The 14970-nt window shown below is 48.9% G+C and overlaps 6 non-coding genes and 1 pseudogene across 6 annotated transcripts; all 7 read right to left on the bottom strand.

Moving 5' to 3' along the window:
- Positions 1-10680: 10680 nt before the first annotated feature.
- On the bottom strand, positions 10681-10845 carry LOC135010122 (U1 spliceosomal RNA). The gene has a single exon (XR_010209587.1). It is a non-coding gene; the product is annotated as a U1 spliceosomal RNA (small nuclear RNA).
- Positions 10846-12038: 1193 nt separating this feature from the next.
- On the bottom strand, positions 12039-12180 carry LOC135010117 (U1 spliceosomal RNA; annotated as a pseudogene).
- Positions 12181-12332: 152 nt separating this feature from the next.
- On the bottom strand, positions 12333-12496 carry LOC135010107 (U1 spliceosomal RNA). Its single transcript, XR_010209577.1, has one exon. It is a non-coding gene; the product is annotated as a U1 spliceosomal RNA (small nuclear RNA).
- Positions 12497-13170: 674 nt separating this feature from the next.
- On the bottom strand, positions 13171-13333 carry LOC135010120 (U1 spliceosomal RNA). Its single transcript, XR_010209585.1, has one exon. It is a non-coding gene; the product is annotated as a U1 spliceosomal RNA (small nuclear RNA).
- Positions 13334-13485: 152 nt separating this feature from the next.
- Positions 13486-13649, bottom strand: LOC135010105 (U1 spliceosomal RNA). Its single transcript, XR_010209575.1, has one exon. It is a non-coding gene; the product is annotated as a U1 spliceosomal RNA (small nuclear RNA).
- A 671-nt stretch (positions 13650-14320) lies between these two features.
- On the bottom strand, positions 14321-14483 carry LOC135010111 (U1 spliceosomal RNA). Its single transcript, XR_010209581.1, has one exon. It is a non-coding gene; the product is annotated as a U1 spliceosomal RNA (small nuclear RNA).
- A 152-nt stretch (positions 14484-14635) lies between these two features.
- On the bottom strand, positions 14636-14799 carry LOC135010104 (U1 spliceosomal RNA). The gene has a single exon (XR_010209574.1). It is a non-coding gene; the product is annotated as a U1 spliceosomal RNA (small nuclear RNA).
- Positions 14800-14970: the final 171 nt, after the last annotated feature.

Here is a 14970-nt window from a genome sequence, read left to right as displayed (position 1 = left end):
TATGGGAGAGGTCCGACACCCTGCTATCTTCTTACACTGCATTCGTGTCAACATTCAGGCGCATCTTCGACGAGCCAGGCTGGGTAACTTCAGCTTCGTCTGAGATTCTCCATTTACGCCAGGGATCACGTACTGTAGGACAATATCTTATACAGTTTCAGATCCTGGCATCCGAACTGGCATGGAACGACGAGGCCCTGTATGCTGCATTCTGGCATGGTTTATCCGAGCGTATTAAAGATGAGTTAGCTACCAGAGACTAACCCTCCAAGTTAGATGAGCTAATCTCACTTTGTACGAAAGTTGACTTACGTTTCAGAGAGAGAGCAACTGAGCGAGGAAGATCATCTGCTCCAAAATCTTCTGCTCCTCCTCCTCGCCAACTGTCACCAACTAAAGATGAACCCATGCAAATTGGCCGTTCCCGTTTAACTCCTGCTGAGCGCCGAAGACGTCTCTCCGAGTCTCTCTGTCTCTATTGTGCAGCTCCGTCTCACACCATCAATGTCTGTCCCGAACGTCCGGGAAAACTCCAAACCTTAGCTCGCCCAGGAGAGGGCCGGCTAGGAGTAATGATCTCCTCTCCATCTCCTCATGATTGTAATCTCCCAGTGTCGCTCCAAATTGCTCAACGTTACAGGAACGTCATTGCCCTCCTTGATTCCGGAGCAGCTGGGAACTTTATTACCGAAGCTTATGTTAAACGGTGGTCCCTACCCACCGAGAGACTTCCTTCGTCCATCTCCTTAACTGCCGTGGATGGCAGCAAGATTTTTGATACAGTCATTTCTCTAAGGACTCTACCAGTTCGTCTGAGAGTGGGAGTTCTTCATTCCGAACTTATTTCTTTTTTAGTGATTCCAAGAGCCACACATCCTGTGGTCCTGGGCCTTCCATGGCTCCGTCTTCACAATCCTACAATTGATTGGACGACTACGCAAATTCTGGCATGGGGTTCCTCCTGTGCTGAGACATGTTTGTTTAAAGTGTTGCCTGTCTGTTCTTCCTCCCCCAGGTCGTCTGATGTTCCACCTCCTCCATATCAAGATTTCACGGATGTGTTCAGTAAAGCTTCTGCTGATATCCTTCCTCCTCATAGAGAATGGGACTGCCCGATTGATCTCGTTCCAGGGAAGGTTCCACCTCGAGGCCGAACGTATCCGTTGTCTCTGCCTGAGACGCATTCTATGGAGGAATACATTAAAGAGAACCTAGCAAAGGGGTTCATTCGACCTTCTTCTTCTCCAGCCGGCGCAGGCTTCTTTTTTGTAAAAAAGAAAGATGGTGGTCTGCGGCTGTGCATCGACTACAGAGGTTTGAACGACATTACCATCAAGAAACGCTATCCTTTACCCCTGATTACTGAGCTCTTTGACAGAGTTAGCGGAGCTACCATCTTTACAAAGTTGGACCTGAGAGGTGCATACAATCTCATCCGGATCCGTGAGGGAACGAGTGGAAGACCGCATTTAACACCCGTGACGGACATTATGAGTACCTCGTCATGCCCTTCGGATTGAGCAATGCTCCAGCTGTCTTCCAGCATTTCGTCAATGAGATTTTCAGAGACATTCTATACCGTCATGTCGTGGTCTATCTAGATGATATCCTCATTTTTGCCAACAATTTAGAGGAACATCGTTTTTGGGTAAAGGAGGTTCTGTCCCGTCTCCGTGTCAATCATCTCTATTGCAAATTAGAGAAATGCGTCTTTGAAGTCAAGTCCATTCCGTTTCTAGGGTACATTGTGTCCGGTTCCGGACTAGAGATGGATCCTGAGAAACTACAAGCAATCCAGAATTGGCCGGTACCCTTAACCCTCAAAGGGGTCCAGAGGTTCTTAGGGTTCGCCAATTATTACCGAAAGTTTATACGAGACTTTTCCACCATTGTGGCGCCTATTACTGCTTTCACCAAGAAGGGTGCTAACCCGTCCAAGTGGTCTGAAGAAGCCATGCAAGCTTTTCATCTTTTAAAACAGGTTCATCTCTGCGCCTGTCCTGAAACAGCCTGACATCGACTCTCCTTTCATCTTAGAGGTGGATGCCTCCTCCGTTGGAGTAGGAGCGGTGTTATCTCAGAGGGCTAAATATGGCCATTTACATCCTTGCAGTTTCTTCTCACGGAAGTTCTCCCCAGCGGAGCGCAACTATGCCATTGGCGACCAGGAGTTGCTAGCCATCAAGCTCGCTCTAGAGGAGTGGAGATATCTGTTGGAGGGAGCTTCTCATTCAATCACCATCCTTACAGACCATAAGAACCTTCTATATCTGAAAGGCGCACAATGTCTCAACCCTCGTCAGGCCAGATGGGCACTTTTCTTTTCCAGGTTCGACTTTAAACTCCAGTTCTGTCCGGGCTCTCAGAATCGCAAGGCCGATGCCCTTTCCCGCTCATGGGAGCAAGAAAATGAGTCAGAGTCTTCAGACAAGCATCCTATTATAAATCTGTTGGCATTCTCCACGGTAGGGATGGACTCTACGCCCCCATCAGGGAAAAGTTTTGTGAAGCCGACACTAAGGAAGAAGCTCATGCATTGGGCCCATGCTTCCCGCTTTGCCGGACATACAGGTATCCAAAAAACCCTGGAGTTTATCTCTAGGTCCTATTGGTGGCCAACTCTGAAAAAAGACGTTTTGGAGTTTATTGCATCTTGCCCAAAGTGTGCTCAACATAAAGTATCCCGCCAGTCGCCTGCGGGGCAACTGGTTCCACTATCTGTTCCCCGTCGACCATGGACCCATTTGTCGATGGATTTTATTACAGATTTGCCCATGTGCAACAAGTTTAATACCATCTGGGTGGTAGTTGACCGGTTCACCAAGATGGCACACTTCATTCCTCTCACCCGTCTTCCGTCAGCTTCTAAGTTGGCTCAAGTATTCATACAAGAGATCTTTCGACTCCACGGTCTTCCAGAAGAAATTATCTCAGATCGAGGAGTTCAATTCACAGACAAATTCTGGCGAAGTTTATGTCAAGTCCTCCAAGTCAAGCTAAGGTTTTCCACGGCTTACCATCCTCAGACCAATGGTCAAACTGAGAGGGTGAATCAGGACTTGGAGTCCTTCCTCCGCATCTATGTGTCCTCCTCTCAAGATGACTGGGTTCAATTACTTCCCTGGGCCGAGTTTTGTCATAACAACCAGTATCATTCTTCATCTTCTTCAACACCATTCTTCACCAACTTTGGATTCCACCCTAAAGTCCCTGAGTTCCAACCGCTTCCAGCAACTTCTGTTCCCGCAGTGGATATCACCTTGCATCAGTTTGCCAATATCTGGAAGAGCGTACGATCTGCTCTGCTCAAGGCTTCGTTCAGGTACAAGAAGTTTGCAGATAAGAAGCGTCGAGCAGTTCCTGCTCTCAAGGTGGGTGATCGGGTATGGTTATCCACGAAGAATTTGAGGTTAAGAGTTCCCAGTATGAAGTTTGCACCTAGCTTCATCGGTCCTTTTAAAATTGATCAAGTCATCAATCCTGTTGCTTACAGACTCCAGTTGCCTCCCTTCTTAAAAATACCCAGGACATTCCATGTTTCCCTGTTGAAACCGCTAATCTTGAATCGGTTTCATTCCTCACTTCCTCCAACTCTGAAAGTCCAAACTCAACGAGGCGTTGAGTATGAAGTAGCCAAGATCCTGGACTCACGTCACCGTTACGGTCAACTTCAGTATCTTATTGACTGGAAGGGTTATGGCCCTGAGGAACGTTCTTGGACCAATGCTTCTGATGTCCATGCTCCTGCCTTGGTCCGGAGATTCCATTCCAAGTTTCCTCAAAAGCTAAAGAAGTGTCCTGGGGCCACTCCTAAAGGGGGGGGTGCTGTCACGATCCGGGTATCTGGACGCCATTTCTTACCTATCAGATGCCTCCTAAGGCTGGCTCAGCGCTCCAGGACCGGATCCCATCTGTCATCCTGATGTGCACATTCCCGCATCCTCGCCTGTCTCTCTGGACGCAGTCACAGTAACGCCTTATACATCTGGCATGGCGTCTCCCGCGGCCTCCGCCGCCGTCCCTGAGCTTCTGCATTCAGAGTGGCGATTACGTCAGCCGCGGCCTCCGCTGTGTCCGCGTGGTTGGATGTGCATCTGTCAGCCTGGCGTCTCCTGTCTCCGGTGGCCGGCGCCGCCATTACTGTTTTCCAGACCACATGGATTACAATCCAAACTTCCCTCCAAGTGTCTGCATGGGCGCAGCCATCTTGGATTCTGTCAGCTGATCATTCCTACCAATCCGTTGTCAGTATTATTAATTTGCATAATTGCCTAGCCAATGCCTTCCTTGCTGCAGGTATAAATAGGTTGTGCCTGAGCAAGGAAGGCGTCAGTGCTTTGGTTGTCAAACCTAGTTCCAGTTTGTCTCTCTCCAGTGATTGTCTTCCAGGTTCCAGCTCCTGTCTCCAGACTTCTGCTATAGAGACCCGCACCAGCATTCCATCTGCGGTGTAGCCTGACTCTCCGATCCATTCTGGACTCACCTGTTTCCAGCTACAACATCACCTGCTTCCAGCTCAGCTTCCAGCAGTGTACAGCTTCTCTTAAAGGGCCGGTGTCCTTTCTGCAGTTTACCACTCTCCACCGGTATTATTATTTCTCCGCTCTCAAACTCTACATTTTATTCATATTGCATCGCTCTCAAGCCTCATTTATTATTTAACTGGTTCCAGCCAGTATCCACTCCGTGCTAACAACAGTCTGGTTCCAGCCAGTATCCACAGCAGCCGTTTTATCTTCAGCAACCCAGCTTTTCCTGGAACACCAGCTGGTACAATCCTGGGTTATCTCCATTGCTACAGTCGGGCCTGGTAAGGACTTTCCATCTAGAAGATTATAAGAACTATCTCACACTACCAGTGCCCTGTGGCTCCTGCCACCCTGTAGTACCCAGGAACTGTATTTATTCTTTGCTGACTTTTATGTTTTCTTTTACTGCTGCTGTGTTGCGGAGTTGTCATAATAAACATCATTGACTTTTATCCAAGTTGTCGTGGTCACGCCTTCGGGCAGTTATTATTCATGTTACTTACATGTCCAGGGGTCTGATACAACCTCCCAGGTTCCGGTACATCTCAGCCCCTACAACTGAGGCTGCCTCCCGTCAGCTAAGGCCCTCAGTTGTGACATGCTGCCACTAGTCATGGCCGAGATGATGAAATTCCATCAACGTCGTCTGCCAAGGCCGATGCCCAATGTCATAGTACAGAGCATGTAAAATCCAAAACACAAAAGATCAGTAAAAAAAGGACTCAAAAATCTAAATAAAAATCGTCGGAGGAGAAGCGTAAACTTGCCAATATGCCATTAACCATACGGAGTGGCAAGGAACGACTGAGGCCCTGGCCTATGTTCATGGCTAGTGGTTCAGCTTCACATGAGGATGGAAGCACTCAGCCTCTCGCTAGAAAAATGAAAAGACTTAAGCTGGCAAAAGCACAGCAAAGAACTGAGCGTTCTTCAAAATCACAAATCCACAAGGAGAGTCCAATTGTGTCGGTTGTGATGCCTGACCTTCCCAACACTGGACGTGAAGAGCATGCACCTTCCACCATTTGCACGCCCCCTGCAAGTGCTGGAAGGAGCACCCGCAGTCCAGTTCCTGATAGTCACATTGAAGATGTCAGTGTTGAAGTACACCAGGATGAGGAGGATATGGGTGTTGCTGGCGCTGGGGAGGAAATTGACAAGGAGGATTCTGATGGTGAGGTGGTTTGTTTAAGTCAGGCACCCGGCGAGACACCTGTTGTCCGTGGGAGGAATATGGCCATTGACATGCCTGGTGAAAATACCAAAAAAATCAGCTCTTCGGTGTGGAAGTATTTCAACAGAAATGCGGACAACAGGTGTCAAGCCGTGTGTTGCCTTTGTCAAGCTGTAATAAGTAGGGGTAAGGACGTTAACCACCTCGGAACATCCTCCCTTATACGTCACCTGCAGCGCATTCATCATAAGTCAGTGACAAGTTCAAAAACTTTGGGCAACAGCGGAAGCAGTCCACTGACCAGTAAATCCCTTCCTCTTGTAACCAAGCTCACGCAAACCACCCCACCAACTCCCTCAGTGTCAATTTCCTCCTTCCCCAGGAATGCCAATAGTCCTGCAGGCCATGTCACTGGCAATTCTGACGAGTTCTCTCCTGCCTGGGATTCCTCCGATGCATCCTTGAGTGTAACGCCTACTGCTGCTGGCGCTGCTGCTGTTGTTGCTGCTGGGAGTCGATGGTCATCCCAGAGGGGAAGTCGTAAGACCACTTTTACTACTTCCACCAAGCAATTGACTGTCCAACAGTCCTTTGCGAGGAAGATGAAATATCACAGCAGTCATCCTGCTGCAAAGCGGATAACTGAGGCCTTGGCATCCTGGGCAGTGAGAAACGTGGTTCCGGTATCCATCATTACTTCAGAGCCAACTATAGACTTGATTGAGGTACTGTGTCCCCGGTACCAAATACCATCTAGGTTCCATTTCTCTAGGCAGGCGATACCGAAAATGTACACAGACCTCAGAAAAAGACTCACCAGTGTCCTAAAAAATGCAGTTGTACCCAATGTCCACTTAACCACGGACATGTGGACAAGTGGAGCAGGGCAGACTCAGTACTATATGACTGTGACAGACCACTGGGTAGATGTATTGACTCCCGCCGCAAGAACAGCAGCTGCGGCACCAGTAGCAGCATCTCGCAAACGCCAACTCTTTCCTAGGCAGGCTACGCTTTGTATCACCGCTTTCCAGAATACGCACACAGCTGAAAACCTCTTACGGCAACTGAGGAAGATCATCACAGAATGGCTTACCCCAATTGGACTCTCATGTGGATTTGTGGCATCGGACAACGCCAGCAATATTGTGCGTGCATTATATCTGGGCAAATTCCAGCACGTCCCATGTTTTGCACATACCTTGAATTTGGTGGTGCAGAATTATTTAAAAAACGACAGGGGCGTGCAAGAGATGCTGTCGGTGGCCACAAGAATTGCGGGACACTTTCGGCGTACAGGCACCACGTACAGAAGACTGGAGCAAGACCAAAAACGCCTGAACCTGCCCTGCCATCATCTGAAGCAAGAAGTGGTAACGAGGTGGAATTCAACCCTCTATATGCTTCAGAGGTTGGAGGAGCAGCAAAAGGCCATTCAAGCCTATACATCTGACCACGATATAGGAGGTGGAATGCACCTGTCTCAAGCGCAGTGGAGAATGATTTCAACGTTGTGCAAGGTTCTGCAACCTTTTGAACTTGCCACACGTGAAGTCAGTTCAGACACTGCCAGCCTGAGTCAGGTCATTCCCGTCATCAGGCTTTTGCAGAAGAAGCTGGAGACATTGAAGGAGGAGCTAAGACAGAGCGATTCCGCTAGGCATGTGGGACTTGTGGATGGAGCCCTTCATTCGCTTAACCAGGATTCACGGGTGGTCAATCTGTTGAAATCAGAGCACTACATTTTGGCCACCGTGCTCGATCCTAGATTTAAAACCTACGTTGTATCTCTCGTTCCGGCAGACACAAGTCTGCAGGGGTTCAAAGACCTGCTGGTGAGAAAATTATCAAGTCAAGCGGAACTTGATCGGTCAACAGCTCCTCCTTCACATTCTCCCGCAATTGGGGGTGCGAGGAAAAGGCTCAGAATTCCGAGCCCACCCGCTGGCGGTGATGCAGGGCAGTCTGGAGCGACTGCTGATGCTGACATCTGGTCCGGACTGAAGGACCTGCCAACGATTACGGACATGTCGTCTACTGTCACTGCATATGATTTTCTCACCATTGAAAGAATGGTGGAGGATTATATGAGTGACCGCATCCAAGTAGGCACGTCAGACAGTCCGTACGTATACTGGCAGGAAAAAGAGGCAATTTGGAGGCCCTTGCACAAACTGGCTTTATTCTACCTAAGTTGCCCTCCCACAAGTGTGTACTCCGAAAGAGTGTTTAGTGCCGCCGCTCACCTTGTCAGCAATCGGCGTACGAGGTTACTTCCAGAAAATGTGGAGAAGATGATGTTCATTAAAATGAATTATAATCAATTGCTCCGTGGAGACATTGACCAGCAGCAATTGCCTCCACAAAGTACACAGGGAGCTGAGATGGTGGATTCCAGTGGGGACGAATTGATAATCTGTGAGGAGGGGGATGTACACGGTGATGAATCGGAGGATGATGATGAGGTGGACATCTTGCCTCTATAGAGCCAGTTTGTGCAAGGAGAGATTAATTGCTTCTTTTTTGGTGGGGGTCCAAACCAACCCGCCATTTCAGTCACAGTCGTGTGGCAGACCCTGTCACTGAAATGATGGGTTGGTTAAAGTGTGCATGTCCTGTTTATACAACATAAGGGTGGGTGGGAGGGCCCAAGGCAATTCCACCTTGCACCTCTTTTTTCTTTTATTTTTCTTTGCGTCATGTGCTGTTTGGGGAGTGTTTTTTGGAAGGGCCATCCTGCGTGACACTGCAGTGCCACTCCTAGATGGGCCAGGTGTTTGTGTCGACCACTTGGGTCGCTGAGCTTAGTCACACAGCTACCTCATTGCGCCTCTTTTTTTCTTTGCGTCATGTGCTGTTTGGGGAGTGTTTTTGGAAGGGCCATCCTGCGTGACACTGCAGTGCCACTCCTAGATGGGCCAGGTGTTTGTGTCGGCCACTTGGGTCGCTGAGCTTAGTCACACAGCTACCTCATTGCGCCTCTTTTTTTCTTTGCGTCATGTGCTGTTTGGGGAGTGTTTTTTGGAAGGGCCATCCTGCGTGACACTGCAGTGCCACTCCTAGATGGGCCAGGTGTTTGTGTCGGCCACTTGGGTCGCTGAGCTTAGTCACACAGCTACCTCATTGCGCCTCTTTTTTTCTTTGCGTCATGTGCTGTTTGGGGAGTGTTTTTTGGAAGGGCCATCATGCGTGACACTACAGTGCCACTCCTAGATGGGCCAGGTGTTTGTGTCGGCCACTTGGGTCACTAAGCTTAGTCATCCAGCGACCTCGGTGCAAATTTTAGGACTAAAAATAATATTGTGAGGTGTGAGGTGTTAAGAATAGACTGAAAATGAGTGGAAATTATGGTTATTGAGGTTAATAATACTTTGGGATCAAAATGCCTCCCAAATTCTATGATTTAAGCTGTTTTTTAGGGTTTTTTGAAAAAAACACCCGAATCCAAAACACACCCGAATCCGACAAAAAAAATTCGGTGAGGTTTAGCCAAAATGCGTTCGAACCCAAAACACGGCCGCGGAACCGAACCCAAAACCAAAACACAAAACCCGAAAAATTTCCGGTGCACATCTCTAGTGGCCATGCCCTGTCACTGTGCAGGAGCCAGCACCGCTCACACACTAGTCCCCGGTGCAGCCCCCAACCCCCAACCCCCGGGACACCCGGAGCAACAAAATGTAGATTCAGGCCACCAGGCCACGCCCCTACCTATGAAACCATGCCTCCTTTTTACCATTGCGCTGCTTATCTGCGCGCACTGCATTACAATCTCCCTCGCCACCTCTCTGGGTGTCACCAGTGATAGTGACACCTCTGCCATGCTTGTAGCAGCTGGTCCTAAGATCTACGCCTCAAGCCCTGAGTGTTTGCCCTTGTGACTTGTTGATCATCATAGCAAAGCAGATGCTTACAGAAAACTGCAGGGGCTTAGATTGAAAATAAAAAAAATTGATGGGTATAAGGTAGAGAGGAGCGGGTTCGGTTCTCCGAGAACCGAATTCCCCACGAACTCCACGTGGTTTACACTGGTCCGAGGCAGGCTCGGTTGTTCCCGCCTGACTCGGAAAACCTGAACAAGGGAAAATGTCATCATCCCGCTGTCGGATTCTCGCGAGATTCGGATTCCATATAAAGAGCTGCGCGTTGCCGCCATTTTTACTCGTGCATTGAAGAGAGAGCGGAGAGGACGTGGCTATGTTCTCTCAGTGGAAATCTCAATATCAGTGCTCAGTATCAGTGGATACTTATTGCTGCTCAGTAATACTAGTAGTGTGTCTCTCCTGCTCAGTGTCAGTTCTCAGTAGTATCCTCATCAGTGCTCAGTATCACTGCTCATTGTCTTGTGCTGCATTGTTGTGCTCAGCATACTACAGTACATTACTAATAGTCCAGTGCTGCATCTTGCTGCTCAGTGTCAGTTCTAGTATCCTCATCAGTGCTCACTATCACTGCTCATTGCATTGTGGTGTTCTGTATACTACAGTAACATAGTAATATAGTAACATATAGTAACATAGTTTTTGAGGTTGAATAGAGGCAAATTGCCCATCGTGTTCAACCTGTTTTAAGTTGTGATGATTCTACATACTTGCTGAATAATGTTTTATGACTAGTTAGCTACTACAACTCATGTTACCCCCGGATTAACCATGTTGATATTTTAAGTATTATAACCTTGGATAGCTTTTTCATTCAGAAATGTATCCATTCCTTTTTTAAATCCAATTACAGAGTCCGCCATTACCACCTTCCCTGGCAGGGAATTCCACATCCTGATTGCCCTAACAGTGAAGATCATAGTATCTCACCTGGCAGGTAAGTAGGAGTTGGGCCAGAGCTGTGGAGGATTGCTGCTCGGGCACCCCCTGTCAAGTGAAGGAGATCCAACTGAGGCAGCACAAGGGAACTCTCGAAAGAAGAACAAGGCTAGAGGAAGATCTGAGACAAAGAAATCTGACTTTTACCAGAGCTGACCAGAGGAAAGCACAAACACAGTCCCCCACTACCACAAATAATGCAGTCGAGTTTCCCACATTTGGGGAAATCACAGGGGTCAGCATACCCAGAATGCAATGAATGAACCTCACCCTGGGAGAACAAGGGCCCTCATTTCGAGTTGATCGGTCGCAATGCGAATGTAGCAGAGTTACACACGCTAAGCCGCCGCCTACTGGGAGTGTATCTTAGCTTCTTAAAAGTGCGACCGAAGTAATCGCAATATTGTGATCACAAACCTCGTAGCAGTTTTGGAGTAGCTTCAGACTTACTCTGCCTGTGCGATCAGTTCAGTGCTTGTCGTTCCTGGTTGACGTCACAAACACACCCAGCGTTCGCCCAGGCACTACCACCGTTTCTCCGGCCACTCCTGCGTTTTTTCCGGAAACGGTAGCGTTTTCAGCTACACGCCCCTAAAACGCCGTGCTTCCGCCCAGTAACACCCATTTCCTGTCAATCACATTACAATCGCCGGAGCGATGAAAAAGCCGTGAGTAAAATTACTTTCTTCATAGCAAAGTTACTTGGCGCAGTCGCAGTGCGAACATTGCGCATGCGTACTAAGCGGATTTTCATTGCGATGCGATGAAAAATACCGAGCGAACAACTCGAATGAGGGCCAATCTTCATGACCATGGTATCTCCTATGCAAAATAAGTATGATTTGGGATAGGGCTGGGGAGGGCCGCTGCTCAGGCACATCTCTGTCAAGTAAAGGAGATTCAACTGAGGCAGCACAAGGGAGCTCTCATCTGGGGACAACAACTGCAGGGAGAACACATATTTTCAGATGAACATGGGAGGGCAGAAGGCTGCCTAATACTGAAGCACCCCCAAACAACAAACCAAATGCAACAACTAGTGCAAGCATTCCTGGGGGAAGTTCTGCAGAAGACGGATTTGCATACGGTGATGTCATCCAAGCAGTGGGCCAAAGTTGGCTGGAACCCTCATCTGCATATGAAAAGAGAAAAGGGGTATGCAGGGCATGGCGGCCTTTTGCGGCGCTTGGATGACCCTTAGTTCGCATTAAACACCCCCACCCTCCTTCGGTGTGGGGCTCATGTTGACAATGCCCCAGCCCCTGAAGCATTCTAGCTGATTTCTTACAGCAGCTTGGCACTGTAACAGCTCCAGAGCTGCTCTGTAAGGCAAGTAAAAGGGTGTGTAGTTTGCATTGTGCATTGGAAGGCACAAAGTAAGCAGACAGGAGGAGAAGTCAGGATAGTGCACAAGGGTATAAAAGGGAGGGGCTCAAGAAAAAAGAAGTGGAAACAGACAGCAAACTAGGCTGGAGAGAGACCTGAGACAAAGAGATCTGAATTATAAGAGAGCCGACCAGGGGAAACACAAATTATGCAGTCAAGTTTCCCACATTTGGGGAAATCGCAGGGGCAGCACACCCAGAGTGCAATGGGTGAGCCTTGCCCTGGGAGATGCACCTTCATGATCATAGTATCTCACCTGGCAGGTAAGTAGGAGTTGGGCTTGAGCTGGGGAGGGTCGCTGCTCGGGCACCCCCCTGTCAAGTGAAGGAGATCCAACTGAGGCAGCACAAGGGAACTCTCGAAAGAAGAACAAGGCTAGAGGAAGATCTGAAACAAAGAAATCTGACTTTTACCAGAGCTGACCAGAGGAAAACACAAACACAGTCCCCCACTACCACAAATAATGCAGTCGAGTTACCCACATTTGGGGAAATCACAGGGGTCAGCATACCCAGAATGCAATGAATGAACCTCACCCTGGGAGAATAATCTTCATGACCATGGTATCTCCTATGCAAAATAAGTATGATTTGGGATAGGGCTGGGGAGGGCCGCTGCTCAGGCACATCTCTGTCAAGTAAAGGAGATTCAACTGAGGCAGCACAAGGGAACTCTCATCTGGGGACAACAACTGCAGGGAGAACACATATTTTCAGATGAACATGGGAGGGCAGAAGGCTGCCTAATACTGAAGCACCCCCAAACAACAAACCAAATGCAACAACTAGTGCAAGCATTCCTGGGGGAAGGCCTGCCGCAGATGGATTTGCATATGGTGATGTCATCCAAGCAGTGGGTCAAAGTTGGCTTCAACCCTCGTCTGCATATGAAAAGAGAAAAGGGGCGTGCAGGGCATGGCGGCCTTTTGCGGTGCTTGGATGACCCTTAGTTTGCATTAAACACCCCCACCCTCCTTCGGTGTTGGTCTCATGTTGGCCATGCCCCAGCCCCTGAAGCATTCAAGCTGATTTCTTGCAGCAGCTTGGCACTGTAACAGCTCCAGAGCTGCTCTGTAAGGCAAGTAAAAGGGTGTGGGCCCTGCAGCACTACCTGTAGTTTGCATTGTGCATTGGAAGGCACAAAGTAAGCAGACAGGAGGAGAAGTCAGGATAGTGCACAAGGGTATAAAAGGGAGGGGCTCAAGAAAAAAGAAGTGGAAACAGACAGCAAACTAGGCTGTAGAGAGACCTGAGACAAAGAGATCTGAATTATACGAGAGCCGATCAGGGGAAACACAAATTCTGCAGTCAAGTTTCCCACATTTGGGGAAATCGCAGGGGCAGCACACCCAGAGTGCAATGGGTGAGCCTTGCACTGGGAGAAGCACCTTCATGATCATAGTATCTCACCTGGCAGGTAAGTAGGAGTTGGGCTAGAGCTGGGGAGGGTCGCTGCTCGGGCACCCCCCTGTCAAGTGAAGGAGATCCAACTGAGGCAGCACAAGGGAACTCTCGAAAGAAGAACCAGGCTAGAGGAAGATCTGAGACAAAGAAATCTGACTTTTACCAGAGCTGACCAGAGGAAAACACAAACACAGTCCCCCACTACAACAAATAATGCAGTCGAGTTTCCCACATTTGGGGAAATCACAGGGGTCAGCATACCCAGAATGCAATGAATGAACCTCACCCTGGGAGAACAATCTTCATGACCATGGTATCTCCTATGCAAAATAAGTATGATTTGGGATAGGGCTGGGGAGGGCCGCTGCTCAGGCACATCTCTGTCAAGTAAAGGAGATTCAACTGAGGCAGCACAAGGGAACTCTCATCTGGGGACAACAACTGCAGGGAGAACACATATTTTCAGATGAACATGGGAGGGCAGAAGGCTGCCTAATACTGAAGCACCCCCAAACAACAAACCAAATGCAACAACTAGTGCAAGCATTCCTGGGGGAAGGCCTGCAGCAGATGGATTTGCATATGGTGATGTCATCCAAGCAGTGGGTCAAAGTTGGCTTCAACCCTCGTCTGCATATGAAAAGAGAAAAGGGGCGTGCAGGGCATGGCGGCCTTTTGCGGCGCTTGGATGACCCCTAGTTCGCATTAAACACCTCCACCCTCCTTCGGTGTGGGGCTCATGTTGGCTATGCCCCAGCCCCTGAAGCATACAAGCTGATTTCTTGCAGCAGCTGGGCACTGTAACAGCTCTAGAGCTGCTCTGTACAGCAAGTAAAAGGTTGTGGGCCCTGCAGCACTACCTGTAGTTTGCATTGTGCATTGGAAGGCACAAAGTAAGCAGACGGGAGAAGTCAGGATAGTGCGCAAGGGCATAGAATGGAGCAGCTCAAGAAAAGAGAAGTGGAAACAGACAGCAAACTAGGCTGGAGAGAGACCTGAGACAAAGAGATCTGAATTATACGAGAGCCGACCAGGGGAAACACAAATTATGCAGTCAAGTTTCCCACATTTGGGGAAATCGCAGGAGCAGCACACCCAGAGTGCAATGGGTGAGCCTTGCCCTGGGAGAAGCACCTTCATGATCATAGTATCTCACCTGGCAGGTAAGTAGGATTTGGGCTAGAGCTGGGGAGGGTCGCTGCTCGGGTACCCCCCTGTCAAGTGAAGGAGATCCAACTGAGGCAGCACAAGGGAACTCTCGAAAGAAGAACAAGGCTAGAGGAAGATCTGAGACAAAGAAATCTGACTTTTACCAGAGCTGACCAGAGGAAAGCACAAACACAGTCCCCCACTACCACAAATAATGCAGTCGAGTTTCCCACATTTGGGGAAATCACAGGGGTCAGCATACCCAGAATGCAATGAATGAACCTCACCCTGGGAAAACAATCTTCATGACCATGGTATCGCCTATGCAAAATAAGTATGATTTGGGATAGGGCTGGGGAGGGCCGCTGCTCAGGCACATCTCTGTCAAGTAAAGGAGATTCAACTGAGGCAGCACAAGGGAACTCTCATCTGGGGACAACAACTGCAGGGAGAACACATATTTTCAGATGAACATGGGAGGGCAGAAGGCTGCCTAATACTGAAGCACC

The sequence above is a fragment of the Pseudophryne corroboree genome, unplaced genomic scaffold (genome assembly GCF_028390025.1).
Source record: "Pseudophryne corroboree isolate aPseCor3 unplaced genomic scaffold, aPseCor3.hap2 scaffold_2283, whole genome shotgun sequence".
Taxonomy (NCBI): Eukaryota; Metazoa; Chordata; class Amphibia; order Anura; family Myobatrachidae; genus Pseudophryne; species Pseudophryne corroboree.
This window is presented reverse-complemented; position numbering and strand designations above follow the sequence as displayed.